The following is a 24,313-nucleotide window of genomic DNA, read 5'->3' as shown; positions in this document are numbered from 1 at the left end:
GACCCCGACTCAGTGTTGCAGACTGGCGCACTCCAAGGTCCAGGCCTACGTGCTGAGGGACGTGCTAAAGCTTGGGGCAGCCACCACCAAGGCGCGGTGGGGAAAGACCACCATATGAAACCTCTCATCCAGAATGGAAAAAAAGGCCCTATCTGGTAACTGGGCCCAGCTGGCGCCTTCCCCAACTGGTCAGGGGGCCAACGGGGACTGTGCGGGGTGACAACTGCCGGGGTATTTTCTTTGCTTTGTTTTTTTCTTCTTTTTTTTTTTGCCTTTAGTTGGTCTACGTACCCGCTGGGTAACCCGGAGCGGCTCGCATGTCTGGGTAGGTGTATAAATGTTTTATTTTTTTGTACATTCTATGAATAAAGTATATTTTCCCAAATAAAAAAAAGTGACGAAATGTCTGAAAACTAACCTTCCAGCTCAGTGAGCAAACTCATATCCAGAAACTCAACCTGAGCTACAAATCTTCTCAAAACTCGCTAGCATGAATATATAAATGCCACAACAGGTGAGGAGGAGAAATTTACTTCCGCACATTTAATCCTTTCTCAGTCTGTTACAATAAATATTTATAATCTTAGATTGCCACTATAGCACTTGCCAATTATAAATTTAATGAACTCGATGAAAATGAAGGAGTCAATGACATTGATTTCTTGAAAAAAAGAAAGAAGAATTTTATTATCTAGTAGCCACAAGCGAAAAATATAAAAACACACACACAAATGCAGGTAATAAGTTTAAAGAAGTAGTGTCAGGTATGGGTGGGAAGATCAAAGGCTAAACAATTTATGTGTCCTTAGAGTCCTTAAGGTGCTAGATGTTTAACTGGAAACCACAGGTGTTTCATTATTGGCTGGTGTCCTTAGCAATTGTGAAATTTAAAGATGTCTTTGAGTTCTATGAATAGTTGTTTCCCAAATTTGCTTTTTTGCTGGGTACTGCCATAGAGGTGGTTCAGATTCAAACAGGGGCAATGGTGAAGGATGAAGCCAGGGACTGGAGAACAGATTTTGTGGCAGCATCCACAAACAACAGCTTCAGCCTTGCCAGTTGCAGGAAATTTCTGCTGATCCAGACAGGAATGTGAGATAAGGACTATGACAATGGAATAGTTGAGAAAGATGGTGGTGAGGTACAGCTGAGAGTTGACAACATACATGTAGACTGTTAGGTTTTTGAATGTCACTGCGGGTAACATATAGATGAGAAATAGGAGAAGGCCAAGGATAGATTCTTGGGGAACCAAGAAATAGACTTTTAAGTGAGGTCAAAGAATCATAAGTTGAAATCTAGAAAGGTAAATCAATAATTGATATCATGACCTTTATCACACAAACACTAACTAAACTTTAAATTGTATATCCAACTAAACAATGGAGGTGAAGACTTTGGAATCATATGAGAAACAATCGGACATGATGGTTAAATTTTCCAAACAAACAGATAATTCGCTAATAACAATGTGCTACCAAATAGTATGTTTACACGTGTGACAATAAAAATGCACTTCACTTCTTCAGATCAAGCAATCTCAGACCTGGAAAAAGAGCAAGGATTTAGACAGGTTTATGGCGAGAAAGCATTGTGTGTTAATCATTCTTTAGCTTGTCCTCAGCATAATGTGGCCACAGGCACAACTACAATTTTCCAAAGAAATGTCAGCAGACCTGGTGACATCTTATTTTTTTTCTCTCAATACAGCGTGGAACAGGCCCTTTGGACCTCGATGTTGCGCCGACCTGTGAACTAATCTAAGCCCATCCCCCTACACTATCCCATCATTATCCATATGCTTATCCAAGGACTGTTTAAATGTCGCTAATGTGGCTGAGTTAACTACATTGGCAGGCAGGGCGTTCCATGCCCTTACCACTCTCTGAGTAAAGAACCTGCCTCTGACATTTGTCTTAAATCTATCACCCCTCAATTTGTAGCTATGCCCCCTTGTACAAGCTGAAGTCATTATCCTCAGAAAAAGACTCTCATTGTCCACCCTATCTAATCCTCTGATCATCTTGTATATCTCTATTAAATCCCCTCTTAGCCTCCTTCTCTCCAATGAGAACAGACCCAAGTCCCTCAGCCTTTCTTCATAGGGACTACGCTCCAGACCAGGCAACATCCTGGTAAATCCCCTCTGCACCTTTTCCAATGCTTCCACATCCTTCCTGTAATGGGGCAACCAGAACTGCACGCAATATTCCAAGTGAGGCCACACTAGTGTTTTGTACATTTGCAACATGACATCATGGCTGTGGAACTCAATCCCTCTACCCATAAAACCTAACACACCATAAGCCTTCTTAACTGCACTATCAACCTGTGTGGCAACTTTCAGGGATCTATGCACATGAGCAACCAAGATCCCTCTGCACATCCACACTACCAAGAATCTTTCCATTGACCCAGTGTTCTGCCTTCCTATTATTTTTCCCAAAGTGAATCACCTCACATTTGTCTGCATTGAACTCCATTTGCCACATTTCAGCCCAATTCTGCAGTTTATCCAAGTCTCCCTGCAACCTGCAACATTCTTTCACACTGTCCACCACTCCACCGACTTTAGTGTCACCTGCAAACTTACTAACCCATCCACCTATGCCTGCATCCAAGTCATTTATAAAAATGACAAACAGCAGTGGTCCTAAAACAGATCCTTGAGGCACACCACTAGTGACCTATCTCCAGGCTGATTATTTTCCATCAACCACCACTCGTTGTTTTCTTACAGAAAGCCAGTTTCTAATCTAAACTGCTAAATCTCCCTCAATCCCGTGCCTCTGTATTTTCTCCAATAGCCTACCATGTGGAACCTCATCAAAGGCTTTTCTGAAGTCCATGTACCTCAAGTCAACTGCTCTTCCCTCATCCACATGCTTGGTCACCTTCTCAAAAAACTCAATGAGGTTTGTGAGACACGAACTGCCCTTGACGAATCCATGCTGACTATCTCCAATCAAATTGTTGCTTGCTAGATAATTATAAATCCTATCTCTTATAATCCTTTCCAAAACTTTTCCTAGAATAGATGTAAGGCTCATAGGTCTATAATTACCTGTGTCATTCCTACTGCCCTTCTTGAACAAGGACACAACATTTGCAATCCTCCAGTCCTCTGGTGCTAAACCTGTAGACAATGAAGACTCAAAGATCAAGGCCAAAGGCTCCGCCACCTCCTCCCTAGCTTCCCAGAGAATCCTAATAAAAATTCCCTCTGGCCCAGGGGAATTTATCTACCTTCACACCTTCTAGAATTGATAACACCTCCTCCTTTCTAACCTTAATCCTTTCAATTCTAGTAGCCCGTAACTCAGGCATCTTCTCTACAATATTCTCCTGTTCCTCAGTGAAAACAGATGAGGAATAATCATTTAGCACCTCTCCGATCTCCACAGGGTCCACACGCAATTTCCCACTTCTGTCTTTGACTGGCCCTATTCCTACCCTAGTCATCCTATTATTCCTCACATACCTATAGAAAGCTTTAGGGTTCTTCTTTATTTTACCTGCTAATGTCTGCTCATGCCCCCTCCTTGCTCTTCTTAACTCTCTCTTTAAATCCTTCCTAGCTAATCTATAACTCTCCATCGCCTCATCTGAACCATCTCGTCTCATCGTCACATAAGCCTCCCTCTTCCGCTTAACAAAAGATACAATTTCTTTAGTAAACCGCGGTTCCCTTACCTTATCACTTCCTCCCTGCCTGACAGGGACGTACCTATCAAGGACACGCAATATCTGTTCCTTAAACCATCTCCACGTTTCGATTGTCCCCATCCCCTGCATTTTGCTACCCCATTCTATGCCTCCTGAGTCTTGCCTAATCACATTATACTTTCCCTTCCCCCATCCATAAATCTTGTCCTATGGCATGATACTATCCCTTTCCATCGCTAAGCTAAACATAACCGAATCATGGTTACTCTCTCCAAAGTGCTCACCTACCACTAAATCAAACACCTGGCCCGGTTCATTACCAAGTCCCGGATCCAGTGTGGCCTCCCCTCTTGTCAGCACTTTGACATACTGTGCCAGGAAACCGTCCTGCACACATTGGACAAAAACTGTTCCATCCGACGTACTAGAGTTATAGCATTTCCAGTCAATGTTGGGGAAGTTAAAGTCTCCCATAATGACCACCCTGTTCCTTTCGCTCCTGCCCAGAATCGTTTTGCCAATCCTCTCCTCCACATCCCTGGAACTTTGCTGAGGCCTATAAAAAACTCCCAGCAGTGTGACCTCTCCTCTCCTGTTTCTGGCCTCAGCCCATACCATCTCAGTAGACGAGTCCTCGTCAAAAGTTCTTTCAGCCATCGTTGTACTGTCCCTAACTAACAAAGCCAGACAAATAGTTACAAATCTTACAAATAGTTTAAGTAAATTGACTTTTGATTTAAAATGGCCTGAGGTGGCATTCCTTTTAAAATAATTTAAGTATTTCACGGCAAGACTTTGTTCTTTAAAATGGAAGGAGAAAGAGCAATGGTTAAAAAAGCAAGACTTCAGATGAGATTTCACAAGCATTTTGAAGATGAAGGATCTGCAAGTTTTGAAATATTTTACAAATTTGAGTGAAATTGTGTAAAGCATTAACAAGTTTCAGAACACCGAGAAATATGTGATGAGGTAGTTAATAGGCAAGAGCACGACAAGTTTTTTCAACAATAAAGCAAGATAACAAAAGGTAGAAGCCACACACATATGTTCCAGAGCTGACCTCAGTCATCTCTAAAGTCAAACACTGCTACTCAAAGAAGCAGCTGTATTTTTTTTTACGTACACACATGATTATTTCCTCACTACACCAAAAAGACTGCAAAATTAACGATAATAACGTAAAGACAAGTATCAATGCATTGAGTAGACTGCAATCTTAAATGTCTAGTACAATTCTAATTATTTTTATCTCTTAATCAAAAGTTGTGGACTCAAGTTTCATTTGATGCATTCAGCCTAATCTTATCTGATACTTCAATTTCCTCATGTGGGAGGGAGTAATCAGTACCTTTGCCCTCAAAAACTGACTTTGTGGAGCTCACACCCCGAGAACAAAGCAGGTACTGAAAAGTTCAATGTATCTTGCATATGTTTAGTCTGTGTTTCAAGTGAGTTGCACACTGCATTGTAGAGTGCCCTGTAAAAATCTAGGCTCTCTGACTGACGGTGTTCGGTCCATTGGACCCGATGGCACCTGTTGCCAGTTTCTTGCTCCTTTGCCAAATGAGTTGCTGACTGACTGTGGCATAAGTATGCAAACTCCATTTCGTTAGGCTACAAAAAAATATAGTGACAAATTAAATAGATATATTCAACACATGATGACCTCACTATGATCCTGATAGAAATTTTACACTTTTGGGAAGAAAATCCAGCTCACAATGAGAGAATATGAAGCTTACAACTGAGTTAGGGTTGGGTTTATGAAGATTTTATTTTAAGGTTTGACATTCCCTCACAGCCTATTTCACTTTGTCATTGCAACTTATCCAGTTGTCAAGTGGAAAACCCATTTATATATATTTCTCCTGCAACTCCATGAATAACTCTGTGGGCCCATATTGATTAATACCTGAGATGCTGCTGGGCCTGCTGTGTTCATCCAGCCTCACATTTTATTATCTTTGATTAATACCAAAGTTATCTTTACTTTTAGTTTACTAAACCTAACTTTGTGATAACATCGAGCACAACGTGATGAATTTAGAAGGCCAGCCAGGAGTTCTTGCTCCTGTTTCTTAAATAAATAAACTCAGTAATCAACTTGCCATTGATGTTTTAGACAATGTTTGGTCGATGTTCCTATTTTTCTAACATTCTGCTCCAGTTCAATCAGTCATTGGTATCTTTTAGACAGGATTTCCTCAGGGGTTGATGTAGGAGCATCAATTGAAAGCCCAACTCTCTGTCTTAATCATCCTTGCGTTGTGTTTTATTTAGTCATGTAGGTGTGGATGTCACTGGTAAAGTCAGCATTTATTGCCAATTCCCAGTTGTCATTGATAGCAATTAAGGCTGTTTCTAACTAGTTTGTGGGATGGGGGCATTCCTGTCCAGTCAAGCGTGCTTGTTTGTTTTTGACAACATGGTAGAGAGCTTCCTTCTTGAACTGCTGAATCCTTCAGATGTAGCAGCACCTATAATGTTGTTGAGGATGAATTTCAAGATTTTTATTCAGAGACAGTGAAGGAACAATGGTGTAGTTCAAGTCGGAATAGCATGCTCCTTGCAGGAGATTTATAGGTGGTCATGTTACCATATATATGTTGCCCTTGCCCTTCTAGATGGTAGAGGTTGTAAGTTTGGAAGATGCTATCAAAGGAGCCATGGTGATTTTCTGCAGTGCATCTTACAGATGGCACACACTGCTGCCACTGTGCACCAGTGGTGAGGGGAATGAATACTGAAATTGTTAGATGTGTGCTATTCAAGATGCTTCTTTGTCCTGGATGGTGTCAAGCTTCCACCTCATCGGTGTGAATCTGGAATCATTTGTAGGGCAGAGCAACAGTGGATTTTCTTCCCTAAGTGGCATTTGTGAACCTGATGGATTTTTACAATCGTTCTCATGGTCACCAGTGCTGAGACCAGCTTTCATTTCCAGATTTAGTAATTAAACTTAACAGTCATTTGGCTGTAGAAGAATTAAATATTGCTGAAAAGGAGACATGATGTTGAACTCATCAGAACAGACTCAAAAATGCCAATCTGCAAAGGGAGCTATAACTTGTAGCGCATAAGAAAATGTTTCTGACTAGTTGGCAAATCAGCTTTAATTGGCTTGGGTATTGCCATGGAGATGATGCCACAAATCTATTGCGCCCTCCATTTTTGTTTAATCCAAAGAAGGTGCAATGTGTGGACAGCTCCCTGTCAATGAACAGGTCGGTTCTAACAATCATAAATGAGTTACATTGCAATCCCAACTGATAATCTTAAATTGATTGTCAGTATATCTTTTAGCATAGTCAGGATTATTCATCAAGCGCTACTCAATAACAGCTTGGCATCTAATTTCAGATTTGATAAGGGCATTCCAGCTATGATAAGGGTATTGCAGACATAATAAAGGCATTTAAGGGTCTTTTAGATAAGCACATGAATATGCGGGGAATTGAAGGTTGTGGACCAAGGGCAGGCAGAAGGGATTAGTTTCATTTGACGTCATGTTCGGCACAACATCATGGGCCAAAGGGCCTGTTCCTGTGCTGTACTGTTCTATGCTCTATGTTCTATTGCTGTACTGTTCTACTTTCTATGTTTGATTATGTTCTGAATTTAATAAGCAAAGTCTGGTTGCGTACACGTAGCACTGTGCACATTACTAGGAGTCAAAGGGCTGTGCTGTTTGATACACTCCAAGCAGCGGATTAAACTGGAGTCCTGAAAATAAGACATGCCAGACTCAAAACATCAAATCTGTTCCACTGTCCACAGATGCTGCTCGGCCTGTTGAGATTCTCCAATGTTCTCTGTGATTGTTTCAGATTTCTAACAAATGCAGTAAATTGCCTTTAAACTTCCATTCAGACCTCATGCCAAGACAGCTCATCTTTTTGAAACCTCTTTAAGATATCAATCAAACTGTGAACTCAGAGCGCCTTGCTGAGATAATTGTGGCTGTTGAAATTTAGCTATGCTTCAAAATAACATAATAATACCTCTTATTACTATGCTTTATTAGAATAGCATGACCAGATGCAAATGTATTTTCTAACCCACACTGGATTTCCTGCCCAACAAAGTTCTTCAGTACAAACATTTTCTTAACTCTTTGTGACACCTTTAGGCTTTATTAATGTTTGAAGGACCCAAACTGCAAAGGTATTTCATTGCCACAAGGTTCAAATCCTGAACATCTCTACCAATCAGCACCATGGCAGCATCTTCACCACACAGAGCGCTGTGCTTCAAGGAGAAGAATGGCCATCACCTTCTCAGGATCAGCAATACAAATTGACCTTATCAACAATGCCCACTTCCCTAGAAAACAAACATTCAGGAAGTACAAAGCCGATGAAAAACTGTCTAAAGTGCTGCAATGTGGTGACCACGCAACAGTCAGATCTCTCCTGGGTTCAGAAGGCAGCAATCCCTTGCTTCTCAAGAAAAGGAACGGGAAATATGAACAGTAATTAACGTACAAATTATGATTCGGAAAGATCATTTGACGAAAGTGGGCGAATGATCTCTCAGTTTATTATGCATATCAGCTTATGAAAGCTAGTTCAGAACTTCCGAAACTCTTCAATTCCATCATTTAAACTAAGAGAGAATCCCAGTAAAGTCATCTGCTTTATCTGTCAGCTGTTCTGGATCCTTGGTTATTTTGTGGCATTTTTCAGCTATATAATTATCAAGAGATTCTGTAATAAGAACAATCTTGTATGTAGCAATAAGAGATTAAAAGACAAATTGTGGACTGTTGTAAATCTGTTTTAAAGACGGATGCAAGTCTGCTAATATTTGTAAAGAGTAAAACAATAAATTATCAAGCAATCTGTTGTGGCACTTTACATTGCAAATCCTTCACATCACACCTTTCTCTTTCCAACAGATCACAGCCGTTTTGGCCATGGAACTGATCTGTCTCTGGTGCCTATTCAACCAGATGACATCATTCTGAATTACATCATTTGGCCTATGTGTCACTTATGACATTTTCTGGGACTGATGACAGTGAGCCCAGGCGATGTGTTAGAATCGACTCCTTCGGTTCATGGCTTATTAGTCAGAACTGTCAAAGGGGCCAACCACCTGAAACATGTTAACCTCCCTTCCTCTTTATGGATAGACTTGGTGTACATTCCCAGCAGTATCTGTCTTTGCAGTAAAGCATTACACAGGGATAATTAATACAGGGGAAAAGCGATGTACTCAACATTTAACAAATTACACATTTTGTTTCCGAGCATTATAAGACCCAGCTTTTCATTGATGATTGTATCTCTGGAGGTGATAGTTTTACATGAAGAACAGACAGAAATTTGCCCTCTGGGTTAATGAATAACCAGATTTGAGATTCCTAGCGGTTTTTAGTCCTCCTTATCTCATGCTGTTGCTGCTGTAGCTGAGAGCTGATCAAACCTTTTCTGATCTGATTTGGATCTGTGCTGCTGAGATAGTCAGCATGTGGTGCATAGTTGAGTGATCTACCAGGAGACACAACAGGATCATTTGTAAAATGCACTGAAATTCAAAAATATAGAAACATGGAAACAGAAAAGACTGTTGAAAGTGCGGTCTCCAGCCATGCCTCATGGGATAGTAAATAAAGGCTGTGTGAGCTCCTAAAAATTATACATGACATGTGTGTGCAAACAACCACGCTAGCTAAACCATTTTTTATAGTGGCCTTCTGAACCACAGTTACGACTGGTGATAAGTCACACACACAAAAAAGGTACCTCACTTTAGGCATTGCACTAACAAATTATAAATGCATCCAACCCTTTTCCAGCCACAGTATGACAAGCCTGGCATGATGTTTATTTTAGAGTTCAATCAAAGTGTGGCACTAAATCTGTTTAAAAGCTCAGGTTGCTAAAAGGTCAGCCTATGTGGAGAGCTGTCTGTAATCTTAGACATCTGGGAGTTTCACACCTGCTAAAATAATTACCCTCAATGTGTAGTTACCTACAAAGCGATTAAGGTAATTATTACCACAAAAGACAAGTAAAAGGCTTACCTCATGGGAAATGAAGAAGAACGATAATTTCTCTCCACAGCTGGGACAACAGCAGCTGATGAAGTGTCCCTGCTGTTATCTGTTGTGCATCATGCAAATCCCAAGCTTATAGCTGATGGAAAGTGATACTCTGACCTGGCATAACTGAATGCTGCAGCCTTAAAACCACAGGGTTCCATGTATTAGGGGGAGAGGGCTGAAGACCAGGTTAAAATTGTCCCATTGATGAAATTCTTTCAGCCTAATGAGAAGAACAACAAAAAGCTCGTAAAGTTCGCAATCCTTTTGCCTTGCTCACAATTCAACTCTGAAAGTCTGCTACAGTGATGTCCAAGCCAATATTCTAAGTAATGGTGGAAAATTCCAGAGCTCTAAGATAACATACTCCTGCGTTTGCAAGTAAATCAAAGGCATGTGTGGAATTTAAAGCCAGATTCAGCGCAAAAAAGGGCGTCCATTCTATACTCTAACAGATGTGGTACCATAACAGCCTAATCTGTTGAGCAGGCTTTGACTAGTATAAAGTGTAGGCTTGGCGCTGAGTAGTAATATACTCAATGCAATGTCATGTGGATAAAAGTGGCTTCTCCACTTTTTGTGATATCAAGTATTAAATCATAATAGTAAACTCCAAGTTAAGTATCTCTAGATATATTCATTTAAAACAAGCACAGATACCAAAGAGGAGAGGAAATAATTCAAAATGAGAATATTATTGAGGTTTTATTTTAAAAAGCACAGAAAATCAGTCTTCATTTGCTGTGGTTTTGCTCCCTTCCCGCACTGTCTCAGTTCCACTTTGTCTAAAGTATCTGTCAATAGATTTTGCTGCTCTACATGCTTTCAATATGAGTTAGTTTGCCTTTTGTTTTAAACTGGGCACATCCAGAACAGTTTGAACTTATTAGTATTCCAGACAAACTGCATGTGCCAAAGCAGAGCAGGCGCGACCATCACCTGCGGCTGTTTATGTAAGACGTGCTGAATACTTAAAAGCACTGGCAATAAGACAACAGCTGAGAGCTCAGTGTGATTTTAAAAGATATAGCACAGTGCAAATCCGAAAACAAAAACTTGAAACATGTGAGATTGGTCCAATGATCAGAGTGGGTTGCTGAAGCCATAGAATTTTGAAACTAGCTCCAAGCTAATTGTCTACACCTCACACAAGTGTATGACGTACTATCCCAGAGCAGAAAAATCTAGTCACTTGGGGTTATAAATAGTGTAACTGTGAAATACCAGCTACAAATTGCCTGGAAACAAAAAAAAAAGGAAATGAGTTCAAAGACAAATTTTCAGATGTTTGTTTTCAATGAAGTAACATAATAACACAAGAAATTTAAAGCAGATGTACTGCCTCGTGTTTTCTTATTTAAATTTGATTTTGCAACAAATTCATGAACCTCTCTCCATCTAGGCTTCAGTTGGTTAGTGTATAGTGCCATCCAGACCAGGAATGTCTCAGATTTCACCACTGGTCTGGACTGATTTGGCTGCTCACAGCTGAAAAAGCTGTTTATCGTTACAATAGCCACTAGAGTCTCTAGATTTAGGTAAAGACAAATCAGTCATAGCTCATAAACCTGGGACAGAATTTAATACCCTCCCTCTGGTTTGGAAGGGTGGAGTGTGGGGCCGGCAATAGGTAGGAGAATATTGAGTGGCGTCTCCAATGCCTTCCTACCTCTGTGCTGAAGTATAACCAGAATGGGAAGGATAAGCAATAGTCTTCCTGAAATGTTAAGTGGGGCTTCTAAGTGGGCAATAATTTCCCCCGTAAGCGTGTCATTCCACCGCCTCTGCTCTTCACCCAGCAGTGGCTGGAAGACTGACCATATGGGAAAAATGATAAACAAAGCCAACTAGGAATGTTTTTATGGGCTCTATACCTTTCATTGTCAGGCACTCAATGCCTGATCGTTGGATCTGTCATCAGGAAAAAGGGCAGAGCGCATCTCACTGCCCTTATTACTGTGGCAAGACATGCTGGCATCATTCCAGTGGGTACAGAATCAGCACCAGCCTCCTAACTTACAGCTGCCGGTCTGATTGGCTAATAGTTTGGAGGTGACGAGATTTCCAGTACTGTGTTCTTTGATCACAGGGAAGGGGCCCTGCTGCCCAGTTCCGTGCCAGATTGGCATTTAATTTGGCAGACCTTCCTGAATGTAAGTAACACAAGGCTCTCAATGGCCCTCCAGCTGTGACCCAATACCATTGTTAAATTTGGTCCTTAATCACTGGGGATTCCCCTAAAGAAGTTTGTGCGCATGCAACAGTTTGAGAGCGGCAAAATGAACTTGGTAACACATGAACATTAACTATTTCAGAAAGCTACTGGACTTTCTCAAAACCAGAATACATTGTCGCTGAAGAATTTAAGGAAATGGGCAGGCAACCAAAAGCTTATAGAACTGACACTTTAAAAGAGAAAATTGAGGCAAAGTGATGAAGAAAGAAGGGAATTTCAGGGCTTCGAAGTCAGGCCACCAATGATGGGATGATTAAAAGCTAAAGTATTCAGGGCACCACAATGAGTGACACACAGCTATCTCAGAGGCTTGTGGGGCAATGATAGGGAAAGGTGAGACATGGGTGGATTTGAAAACAAGAACTATTTTGGATGAAGTAGCAGAGGACTTGAGGACAGCTAATGTTGTTCCATTATTATGGTGGGGAGGAAGGGATAGAGAAGGAAATTATAAACCAGTCAGTCTAACATTGATGGTGGGAAAATTATGAGGAAGAATTTTGAAGGATAGAATATATCTGGAGAAGAGACCTGGATTAATCAGTGATAGCATGGATTCATAAAGGGAAAGGCATGTTTGGTAAATTTGATCAAACCTTTTGAGGAGGTAATCAGGAGGTTTGATGAGGATAATGCATTTGATGTGGTTCACATGGATTTTAGCAAGGCTTTTGATAGGGCCCCTTGTGACAAATGGATCAAAAAAAACAGCCTATGGGATCAAAGGAAGAATGGCACAATGGATTCAAATTTGGCTGAGAGGCAGGAAGCAGAGTGTGAAGTTAGAGAGATGTCTCTGTGACTGCAAGTCTGTTTCCAGTGGGGTTCCATGAGGCCTGGTGCTGGTGCCCTTGTTGTTTGTAGTGTACATTAATAACTCAGACATAAATGTAGGGGATATGATTAAGAAGTTTGTGGATGTCTCAAAAATTACAGAGGTGGTGAATAGTGAAGAAGATATGTGTATGCTGCAGGAGGAGTTCAACCAGGCAGAGCTATGGAAAATGGAACACAACCTGGAAAAGTGAGGGGTAATGCTTTTAGGTATATCTAGTAAGGCAGGGGATTGCAATATTAATTGTAAGACCTAGAAAAGATCAGACAGACCTTGATGTGCAGATCCACAGATCCCTGAAAGTAACAAGGCTTGACCATGGTCAGTCAGCCACATGGGGCAGTCAGAGACAGTATTCTTCTATCCAGCCACCATGTGTCTTGAATCTTTCTGCCTGACGGTGAGTATTTGCCTCCTGGAATGGCAGAGAGGTTGGTGTTAAAGGAGATGAAGGTGGGTGGCACAGCTGTTACTTTGGGTACAGGTGGGCTGTTGTATTGAGTGGGTGAGTAGGCAGCACACGGGGCATGCAGGGTTAGAAGTGTTGGAGATTAAGGTGGGTGACAGTGAATGCAGGGAAATGGTGCAGGCAATAGTGAGAGTGGTAGAGCGTGTGCTTTGGTGAGAGCTGGGATACAATAGCAGCCATTGAGAGAGTGCTTGATACTGGAGAGAAGATGGTCAAAAATCACACAATACCAGGTTACAGTACAACAGGTTTATTTGAAGACACAAGCTTTCAGAGTCTCATTCCTTCTTCAGGTGTCAGTGAGAGAGGTGGCTCAGACACAGAATTTATAATCAAAAGATCAAAGGGTCATGGAACTGATACAAATATGTTGAACAAACCTAAGATGGCTATTCAATCTTTAATCATTCAGAAAGGATTAATATGCAAATCCCAGAATTTCTTTCAAGTCACTGCCTCAAGATAACTAAAGGTTTTATCAGTATACCAGAGGTGACATCTCAGGTCTAAGGTGGACTTCTGGACACATAACACGCAGAGTCGCCAAGCAGAGGACGAGCGCCAAATTTGGCACCCATGAGGATGGCCTCAACTGGGATCTTAGGTTCATGTCACACTACAGGTGATCCCACCATACATGCACACATACACACACACACACACCCACTCACACATGCAAAACCTCACTCACACATGCACATACATACACACACATACACTCACTCACACATAAATATCTATGAGGTGGATTTGCAGATTTGTAATTGCAGGCACATTCTATTTTGTTCAAAAAGCAGACAATTTGTAGACAATGTGGCATTTTATAAATTCCTACTTTGGAAATAAAACCAGTCTGACTCCAAGTTGATACACAGCCAGACTCTAAACAAGGCCTCACAACTATAATGCAATGTCTGATCTGAGATGTCACCTCTGGTATGCTGAGGGCACTGATAAAATCTTCAGTTATCACCAGGCAGTGACGAGAAAGAAATTCTGGAATTTGCATATTAATCCTTTCTAACTGATTAAAGATTTAACAGCCACCTTAGGTTTGTTCAACACCTTCACATTAGTTCTATGACCCTTTGATCTTTTGATTATAAATTCTGTGTCTGATGCTACCTCTGTCACTGACACCTGAAGAAGGAATGAGACTCCGAAAGCTTGTGTCTTCAAATAAACCTGTTGGACTGTAACCTGGTTTCATGTGATTTTTGGCCTTTTCCACTCCAGTACAACACCAGCACCTCCACATCTTGGAGAGAAGATGTTGGCACTTATGTTGGTGGAATGGAGAACTTGCTTCCTACAGTGCTTGGGAATTCCTCCAGATGAGTGACACTACACTGAATCAGGTGGCAAGTTTGAACCAAGCTGGCATAGTCTGGTGTCGTGACCTTCACTGCCAGTCCTGGGAAGTAGAAGACATCACCAGGCCCCTACATAGAAAGCAAGTGCCAATTCTCCCTTCTCTGCCATGTTGGGGGTAAGTGTCACAAACTGTACAAGACAGTTCTGGGCTGTCAGTTCTTGTCCTGGTGTATATCAGCCTTTCAAAAATGGCACCAGTGCCAATGATGCCATTCTGTTCTGGTATCTCCCAACAATGGTGAGTTGCTCATATATAGCAAGTGGTAGAATGATGCTAGAATCAGGTGAAAGGGATATCATAGGGGTGGGGATACTCAGCCAACCAAATGCGGGATTCATCCCATTGTGACAAATTAAAAATGCAATGATGAAAATTTCCAAACAGTTCTTCTATCCAAGTTTATCTTTCATGAATTAATAATTGAGAAGCTGGCTATACACAAACGAAATATACAGAAAGACATGTCAGAAATTATACTTAATTTCAAGCATGCTGGGAACTGGAGGGCACAGAATTATAGATTCGAGCGCTGGTATTTGGAGTTATAATGTGAAATCTGCTCCTATAACATGCTGTTTGTAAAAATTACAATCAATCCTTTGATTATTAACAAATTGAAGCTTGCTGGACAAAGAATTTCAAAACCAACCTGTACCCAAACCATTCAACTGTATCTCCAGCATTTTGTATTCATTTCCACTATTTGCAGCTTTTTCATTTTTATCTCTAAGACTTTAGAAGTTCAAAGTTACAATGATTAAATCAGGAAGCAATTCACGATAATAACTAAAGTTTGAAGTGAACTCAGGCAGACAATTGTAAGATAAACACAATACAGGAGGTGGGACCATAAGAGTAAAAATTGGTCATTCAGCCACTTGAACATTTACTGCTGATTAATTAGGCCATAGCTGAACTGTAGGTCAACTCCATTTACCTACATTTAGCTGTTTGCTACACTTACCTCATAATAATCTGTTGATCTTAGTCAAAAAAATTTCAATTGACCCAGAATCTAAAGCATTTTGAGGAAAAGAATTCCTCAGACCAGAACATGCTTTCCACAAGGAGGGTGCTGGCAGAGTGGTCATGAACTTGGACAGAATGGCAGCTTGGGCATCATACCCATTCCTGACCACTCTCTTATAATTTTACCTGAGGCATACACTGGTCCTTTGGCCAACTGAGGTCCTGAAACAGCCAACTGATGACCTCTCCCTGTCCTGCCTGTATTTCACCAGCACAAGAAGTACCCATAACATGTGGTAAGTCTGTCAGGGTCCGATGAGAATGGACCCCTCCTGCTCAGGTCCCCTGTACCCAATGGTAACCAACCAAGCCCCTCCACAATTTGGACAAAACCCTTCTCCCTCTCAAAGCTCACCTCAATGCTAACTTGAACCACATGGACTTTGTATCCAGGTAGAAGAGCTAATTAGCTATTATCTAGACCCCCAAATCCATTCCATCATATGATTTAATCTCTCTATTTAATCCTAACTATTTACAACATCTGACACTGCTTTGACTTGAAAATTACTGTTGCTATAAGCAATCCCTGTGTCAGGTTCCTCAATTCTCTATTAACTGGGTGAGGAGAGATGAACTAGCTCCCCTTTCTTATTCAGCCCCTCCCTTGGTTGGTCATAATACGACAAATGTACAAAAGATCCCTTCCCTCATGAGTATCTTTTCCCTACTCAAAATGTACTTACATCTTAAAAGAAGCCAATTTAACCTTGCTTTCTTGAGCTAAAGACAGACTGGGTTTATTACCTACTGAAACATAAGAAAAGATCATAAATGGGACACACATAGAGACAGAGTAGAAATGAGGGATAAATCCAAAAGGATAAAAGTTAAGGAGGAATGTATGAGCCAGAATTTGGCTTATCTGTGATGAATAGATTGTGAAACGTTATGGCCGCTGAATTGTTAGATCCCAACAGCGCTGAGTTTGGCAATGGAGCGACTGTTTGGAGATTCCTGATTCTGCGGCGAGTTGATGATACTTTATCCAGCTTCCTTCATCAGTGGCTGTGCTGGCTTGTTTTCAGCATTCAGAGGGGAGTGCCATTGAGGGGTGGTGAGCAATGTTGGCATTTGTGTGGGGAGACTGGGACCAGAGGCAGTGAGAGTGGTGTCAGGGCGGGGACTGAGCAGTGCCAGACTGGAGAGATGGTATTGACAGGGATTAGCGGTAGAGGCTATGAAAAGTGTTGATGAGAGAAGGAAAGGTGCAGTATTGGTCAGTATTGTGGGTGAGAAGTATTGAGGTGCTGGAGTACTTGGAATCAGGGGGAGTGTCAAAGAGTTGCACTCAAAGTGGGCTTTATTCCTGCCCTATCATAACTGTGTAAAAATTAAATAAGTACTGTGCAAACAGTCCATATTCACACACTAAGGGGTCCTACTGGTACCATTAGTGACAGCTGCCCAGCTGCATTTCTTATAACAACAAGATCAGGTTCCAACACAAATCCGGAATTTCAGCTGTCCAGAATTTGCAATCACATTGCAACTATCAATAACAGCAAAGGGCTCTGTGTTTGCTTGTGCTTGGACCATGTAAACTGGGCCTATATTTTGAGGCACATAACTGGTTTAGAGCAATTAAATCCTTACAGTGTAGAAACAGGCCATTCAGCCCATCAAGTCGGCATGGCCCTCCAAAGAGCATCCCATCAAGACACTTTGCCAGCCCACCACCCTATCCCTGTTTCACATGGTTAATCCACCTACTGTGCACACCCCTGGGCACCACAAGGCAATATGACATGCCCAGTCCACCTAACTCTTTGGAGTATGGTAGGAAACCAGAGCATCCAGTGGAAACCCCGCAGACACAGGAGAGCATACAGATTCCACACAGTCACACAAGACTGGAATCGAACCCGGGTTCTAGCACTTTGAGGCAGCTGTGCTAACCACTGACCCACGGCTTCCAGCTAAGAAAGCAGGCAGGCCTGACAGGTTAAGGCTGAGAGAAATGATGGGTCAGAATGCACGTGCTTCTTTTTAGACCAGGAAAGGATATCACTGTATTTTTCTAGCCTTCTTCCTTACAAATGTTTCAACTATACTTTTTGCTCTGCCTCTGTCAGGAAATTCAACAATGGCAATATTCTTGGCCTATTCCTTTGCTTTTTGGAGAAAGAGTTGAGACATCTGGGACGCAACCTCATAAAACAGAACTGACTTAGTAGTTTTAACATTTTCCACCAGTCCATGATACTGTCTCGTGGGGCTCCACACGAAAGCCGACAAAGTGGTTCGTCTTGTTGCACTCCAATTGTAAACTGGTCAATTCTGGTTATTAATTTACCTCATGTTCTTGACTTTGTGCGGCTCTTTTGACTTGGCTTGCCCTGTTTGATAAGGTTAACATTATTCAGTAGTAATATCTGCATGTTTTTTCCATGCCTGCAGTGGATCCCTACATAATCCAGCCATACAGTAAGTATCTATTGAAGCTACCCTTTTTTTTGACTTTGGGAAAGGAAAGAGAAGCACTGGCTCACAGACAGATCGAGTGATTGTCATGTTTAGAAATCAGGCGTGTGGGCAGTGTTTATGTTCAAATATGGTAAAATGCTGTCAGGACTTACCCAACATTTGTAATAAGAAAGCATGTAAGAAGTGATGAACCAGTTAATAAACCAACTATCTGCAATCTTATGTCACCCACTGGAATTTTTGACCACCAGGTCTAAAATAGTGGAGGTATTTGAGGAGGTGGGAACTAATGGGTAAATGTACCAGCAATTTCTATGAACGTGGGCAGCAATGTCTATATGATCGTTAATGACATTTAAAGAAAAAAAAAGTGCCAAAATGATTAATAAAGAGTGATTTATGAAACCAGGGCAATTTTATACTTCCAATCATGACCACGACATCACCCCTCTGCTGCGTAGCATACCAACTCACAGTACTGATTCTCAGACCAAGGTATTATTCATATCACAATGCGAACGTATCTAGAATAAAAAGTTCAATACAATGCGATTCATTTAATTAACTCTAGGCATAAGAACTTACAATGCTGAGGTATTTAAAAACAAATGTGAGAAACCAGCCCTGATACCAACAGAAACCTTGGAAGGAGGAGAGGAGAAGGGAACAAGCTTTCTAGGCAGCAATATTTGGTCAGCTTTCTGTTGGACAAATGCTAATTGTCTGCAATATGCTTTATTCAGTACATATATAGGGCAAAGCAAGAGGGCAGAATTTGCATTCTGGGTCAGCTCCTGTACTGTGCTGCAAAACATAATTGTTGTACATGGATCTGAAAGGGTTAACAATGAGGAGTATCATTAGTATTGGGACCTGTGGAAGGAAAAGCTTAGGATCTCAGAGGAGTGGATCCTAACATCTGGTCCTTCCCAAAGTCTTGGTAACAATGTTGAATGTAACCTCTAAGCAGGTTGCAAACATGCAATAGTCTGCATCAGGTTAACCAGAAGAGGCTGTTCTGGCGAGACTTGGAAATGGTTTTCCTCTATCACACTAAACCAAGCAGGGTCTGTAGCTTCCATCATGTAAAGAGAATGATGGCTGCGATCTTCATCATGAGTTAGCATTGCCTGTACTACATCTGATCGTTAATATGCAAGTCATGTGATTTTATGTGAACGATTGGTCAACCTTGATGTAACACAAGTTGCATTACATGTGGAAATGGCACATTTAGACAGATTCCAACTCCTCAGAATGGTGAAATACAAAATATTCGACTCACATAGGGAACAAAGTGCTCCTGGTTTCAGTGGAGGCAGGCCGAGGTGGGTTGATCACTTCACTCTTAGAAAGCAGGTTGGTTGTGAAAATCGTTTGTCATAACTGTGTGATTATCGTGTACATATTTTATAAAGAAAGCTAATTTGACTTACATACGCAACCATTTAAAATTTGATTGCTCCGTGGACAACATGAAGCTCCGTAAAGATGAGAGAATTCCAAAACAACAGATGGGAAGAAATCACCACACAAACTTATAGGCAAATTTGAATTTGCTTCATGGGGCAATAATTCATTCAAAGTAAACATAGCAGCCATCTAAAGTTTGATCTGGGTAAGACTGTGAGACATCATTTTAAACGGAACTCCATGCTGTAGAATGTCATAGTCCTGAAAGGGTTGATATTGGAGATTGCATTAGGATCAGGCCAGTCTGATGATGTCACAGAGATTTATGTGGAGACCTGAGTAGTCTAGCTCTGGAATCCAATAGCTCTGTTAATTTAAATGTTAATGTCTAAGTAACCAACATAACCTGTATTTATGGTAATCCGAGATGCCATGCACCTTGCAGTAGTGTAGATTTCTGTGGGTGTAAAAGTGCATAACTTCTTTTATTCATCGACGAAATGTAGTGTTGCTAGCTAGACCAGGATTTATTGTCCTAATTGCCCTGGAGAGGGTGGTGGTGAGCTACATCCTGAAAAACCACTGCTGTCCCTGAGGAATAATCGTCATTCCTTGTCAGACTTTGGATTATTTGGATTCTTGTGGAAAGGACCTTGGCTAGATTAAAGAATCTATCACAATGATGCCTTCCTGTGAAGACCTGATTCTTAAAGCCCAAGATTGGGCACCTCCATGTTCAACTGGGCCACTTCTCACACTGAATGTTTCTCTTCCTCCATCCCTTGTCCTATCCTTTCCCACATTCTCCTTTTCCTCTAGTGAATTCAGTTTTTCCACCGTCCCTGCATCCTCAACGGTCACTGGGTCCTACTATAAAGGACACAACAGGTCAAGACCACTTGAGAAACCCATCCTGCTGCTCAGGTGTGACTAGCACAAACCTGGTGTGTGCACAGGTGATGCAAGGAGGGCGATGACCACCTGAAGTGGTAAAGTTCTCTCTTCCCTTTGACCTGCTGCTGTAAAACTTATTACTCTAAAGGGTGAGACCTTGCACACATTACAGCACTTGTGACAAGCCTGCAGAAAAAGCTTCTTCTGAGAGACTCAGCTTTGACCTGCTGTATGATTGTCCTCACAGTATCGAAACACTGAGGGTTACCAAAGTCCAGCTCACATTGACAAAGTCACAATTGGAAAAATGCTTCACTTGCCCTATTACAGGCACAGGTCAATTCCAAGGCCTGTGCTCAATCCTACTTTCCTGAACGACAGTGCACTCCTGATGATGAGCACCAGAATCTTGTTTCTTGAGTCTTTCCAACTTCTCCTGAATAATGGATGTCAACCTAAAAGACCTGTGGTTTTTTCCTAATTATTGGGAATAGAGGTGCCACAAATTGGTTTTCAGTCTAAGGGAAATACTTCCAACTCTATTGAACTATTGGAGAAATGATGTGGAGGTGCCAGTGTTTGACTTGGGTGAACAAGGTCGGAAGTCACACAACACCAGGTTATCGTCCAATAAGTTTATTTGACATCATGTATTTTGGAGCATTGCTCCTTCACCTGATGAAGGGGCTACACTCCAAAAGCTCGTGATTTCAAATAAACCTGTTGGACTATACATGGTGTTGTGTGACTATTGGGGAAATTGGCAAAGGGCAAGTACAGCATCCACCCCAACTCCTTAATCACGTTTAGATGAAAATTATCCGTCAATTTTGAGGTAGCTTCATATTCAAAACACCATTGTTATCTATTTTAATATTCTTTATATTGTTCAATATAGAGCACATGCAATATGAGCAAACATCATATACAGGAATACAGACTGATAAAATGTGATCCTTTTGAAGCTCTGCTATTACCTGAGAACCTGTGAGAATCTGTGCGCTCTAAAATATTCTTTAGTAAACTTATACAGTCTTTCATAATTTATTTTAATTCTGACAAAACTGGGGCAAGTTTTTTGCTATCATTGCAACAATTAAATGCCATTGTCCCATCATCTTAGCTAACTTTGTGGCTGTTTTTGTCTTTCTTAGTTGGATGCATGACAATTGCTAAGGAAACCATTAACTTTTAAAAAAGAAATTTCAAACTTGTAGTTGAAAGGAAGAAGGGATGATACAACTGGATTCCATGTTTCAAAACTTTTATTGTAACAAACATATAAAGAGCGTCATTGACAACGCTCTATTTTGTGGGCAACTTAAACCTTTAAATTTAAACTTCCCCTTTTTACTTTTAAAACAACAAAAAAGTTCAGTTCACCGGTGTCCTGTGAGTAACATTTGATTCTCAGAAGCTGTCCAAAGTGATACTTAGTTTGCAGTGGTTCACTGCCATTCTTTCCCTTTTTCAGTCTGGTCATTTTTAGTCTCTGAACTATCTTTCATAGTGACATAATTCAAAGTGTGAGCTCCCATTCACTTTCCTATGTAGTGTATCATGGCATCTTGTTGTCTAAAACTGCTCTCCCTCTCTCAGATCCCAGCCGACTAACAGTTTTTATGAGTTTTTGGGATACCTTAGAACCTTCACCTCACAAAGCTCATTCCATGGAAATTTGAATCATATTAGCCTTGCATTCAGATAGAAATGGTGATGAGCTATATTTGAGACCCGATCTATCTTTTACCTTGGAAGTAAATGGGCAGTATGATGCATAAATGTTTTCAACTGGGCATTCTCAACAATTTCCCAGGGCTTCAGAGACTCACTGCCTCCTCACTGTTAGGCTACAGGCTGTTGCCATTGTCTCCAAACATTAACACTTTGCACAGTCTTCCCAATGAAACAATCTGTGCCCCTTTACTCTGACGATCTAATCACTCCAGCTTGAAGTCAGGCAGACTTCAGAACAGGCCATCTGGCTTCCTTCATTTTACATTAAGTTAAAGATTTTATTCCAAAACATAACAATGGACAAAAATCTTCCGTAAAGAAATGGGAACAGGAGTAGGCTGCTCAACTCTTAGGGACTGCTCTGCCATTCATTCGAATCATGGCTGATCTAACATTCCTTAAGTCCACTTTCCTGCCCTTTTCCCATAACCCTTGATTCCCCTACTGATCAAGAATCTAACTCAACCTTAAATATACTGAAGGAGTCTGTCCCCACAGCTCTCTGTGGCAAGGAGTTCCAAAGGCTCTCAACCTTCTGATAGAAGAAATTCCTCACCATCCCCGCCTTAAATTGGTGCCCTGGGTGCTCCTTATTCTGAGACTATGTCCTATGACCCTAAACTCTCCCATGAGAGAAACATCTTCTCAATATTTATACTGTCAAGCCCTTTAAGAATGCTTTGTTTCAGTGAGATCACCTTTAATTCTTCTAATCTCCAGTGAGTAGAGTCCCATCCTGCTTAGCCTTTGCTTATAAGACAATCCCTCCAAACCAGGGATCATCCTGGACCTTCTCTGAACTGCCTCAAATGAAATGATATCTTTCCTTAAATAAGGAGACTAAAACTGCTCGTAGTACTCCAGATGTGGTCTCACCAGCATTTTATACAGTTGCGGTAAGATTTCTCTGCTGTTATGCTCCAACCCTTTGAAATAAGGGCCAACATCCCATTAGCATTCCCGATTACCTGCAGCACCTATACACTACACTTGTGTTTTGTGCACAAATATCCCCAAGTGCTTTTTACAGTTTCTGTCCATTTAAATAATACTGCTACTTGGTTCTTCCTTCCAAAATGAACAACTTCACATTTTCCATGTTTTTGCCCATTTTCTTAACTTATCATTGTCTGTTTGTAAACGATTTGCATCCCCTTTGCAGCTTGCCTTTCTACCAGCCTTTGTGTCTCTGCAAGTTTGGCTTCCTTCCTCTATTGATTAATATTTATTGTGAACGGCTGCAGTCCCAGCACTGATCCCTGTGAATCTCCACTGGGTCTCCAAACTGCAAAGAACACCTTATCACCACTTGTTATTTCCTGCCCATGAGCCAATTCTCTAGCCATGCCAATATGCCATTGCCAAGTCAGCGGGCTCTTTTCTTATGATCTAACCTTTTGTGAGATACCTTGTCCAACCCCCTTCTTGAAGTCCATATTCAACAAATCCGCTGGTTCCCCTCTATCCACTCTGGTTGAGACTTTCTCAAAAAACTCTAATAAATTAGTCAGACATTTCCCTTTCAAGAAACTATCCTGACTCTACTTAATTAGGTTATAATTTTCCAAATGAACTGTTATTACTTCCTTAATAAATGATTCCAACATTTTTCCAATGATGTCATTCGACCAATCAGCCTGTAGCTTTTCGCCTCTCTCCTTTTTTGAATTGGGGTGTCACATTGGCAGTTTTCCAATCTTCCAGCGCTTCTCCAGAATCCAAGATTTTTGGAAAATTACAACCAAAACATCCACTGCCTCTATAGTAAGGACTTGAATTAAGACACAGTTATACCACATTTACCAGTTTTGGGTCTGTTCTATACGACCTATCAGATTACACTGGGTTATTTGGGACAAGGGGAATGCAAAGCCTTAATGGAATCTGTGTGCTATGTCTTCTATTATTTTGAACAGAAGAAATGTCATTTGGGATCTGGCTTTGACGTATGATTCTGGCACTATCATTTTCCATTCCACGCAGGGGACAGATAACATTGAGGCAAGATACACAAAAAACTACCTCAGGGTATGCTGCCATTTGTGTGCAGATTACATTGTACATCTTATTTTGTTACCATCTGAACTATGTGTTTTGGTTTTAAATCTTTCTTCCTAAGAAACAGACTCCCATGGACGATGATAAAACTGTTAATGTTTGATTTCCATAAATAATTAAGAATTCAT

General features: G+C 41.0%; 1 protein-coding gene across 1 annotated transcript in view; it reads right to left on the bottom strand.

Moving 5' to 3' along the window:
• jcada (junctional cadherin 5 associated a) overlaps nucleotides 1-24,313 on the bottom strand; it is a 294,400-nt gene that overhangs the window by 228,232 nt on the left and 41,855 nt on the right. The window contains exon 2 of the mRNA XM_048560759.2: nucleotides 9,695-9,935. The gene's annotated coding sequence lies outside the window, so the exon portion shown is untranslated. The remainder of the gene's footprint in view (nucleotides 1-9,694; nucleotides 9,936-24,313) is intronic.

The sequence above is a fragment of the Stegostoma tigrinum genome, chromosome 2, assembly GCF_030684315.1.
Source record: "Stegostoma tigrinum isolate sSteTig4 chromosome 2, sSteTig4.hap1, whole genome shotgun sequence".
Classification (NCBI taxonomy): domain Eukaryota; kingdom Metazoa; phylum Chordata; class Chondrichthyes; order Orectolobiformes; family Stegostomatidae; genus Stegostoma; species Stegostoma tigrinum.
The sequence above is the reverse complement of the archived record's forward strand: the minus strand, read 5'-3'. Positions and strand labels throughout refer to the sequence as shown.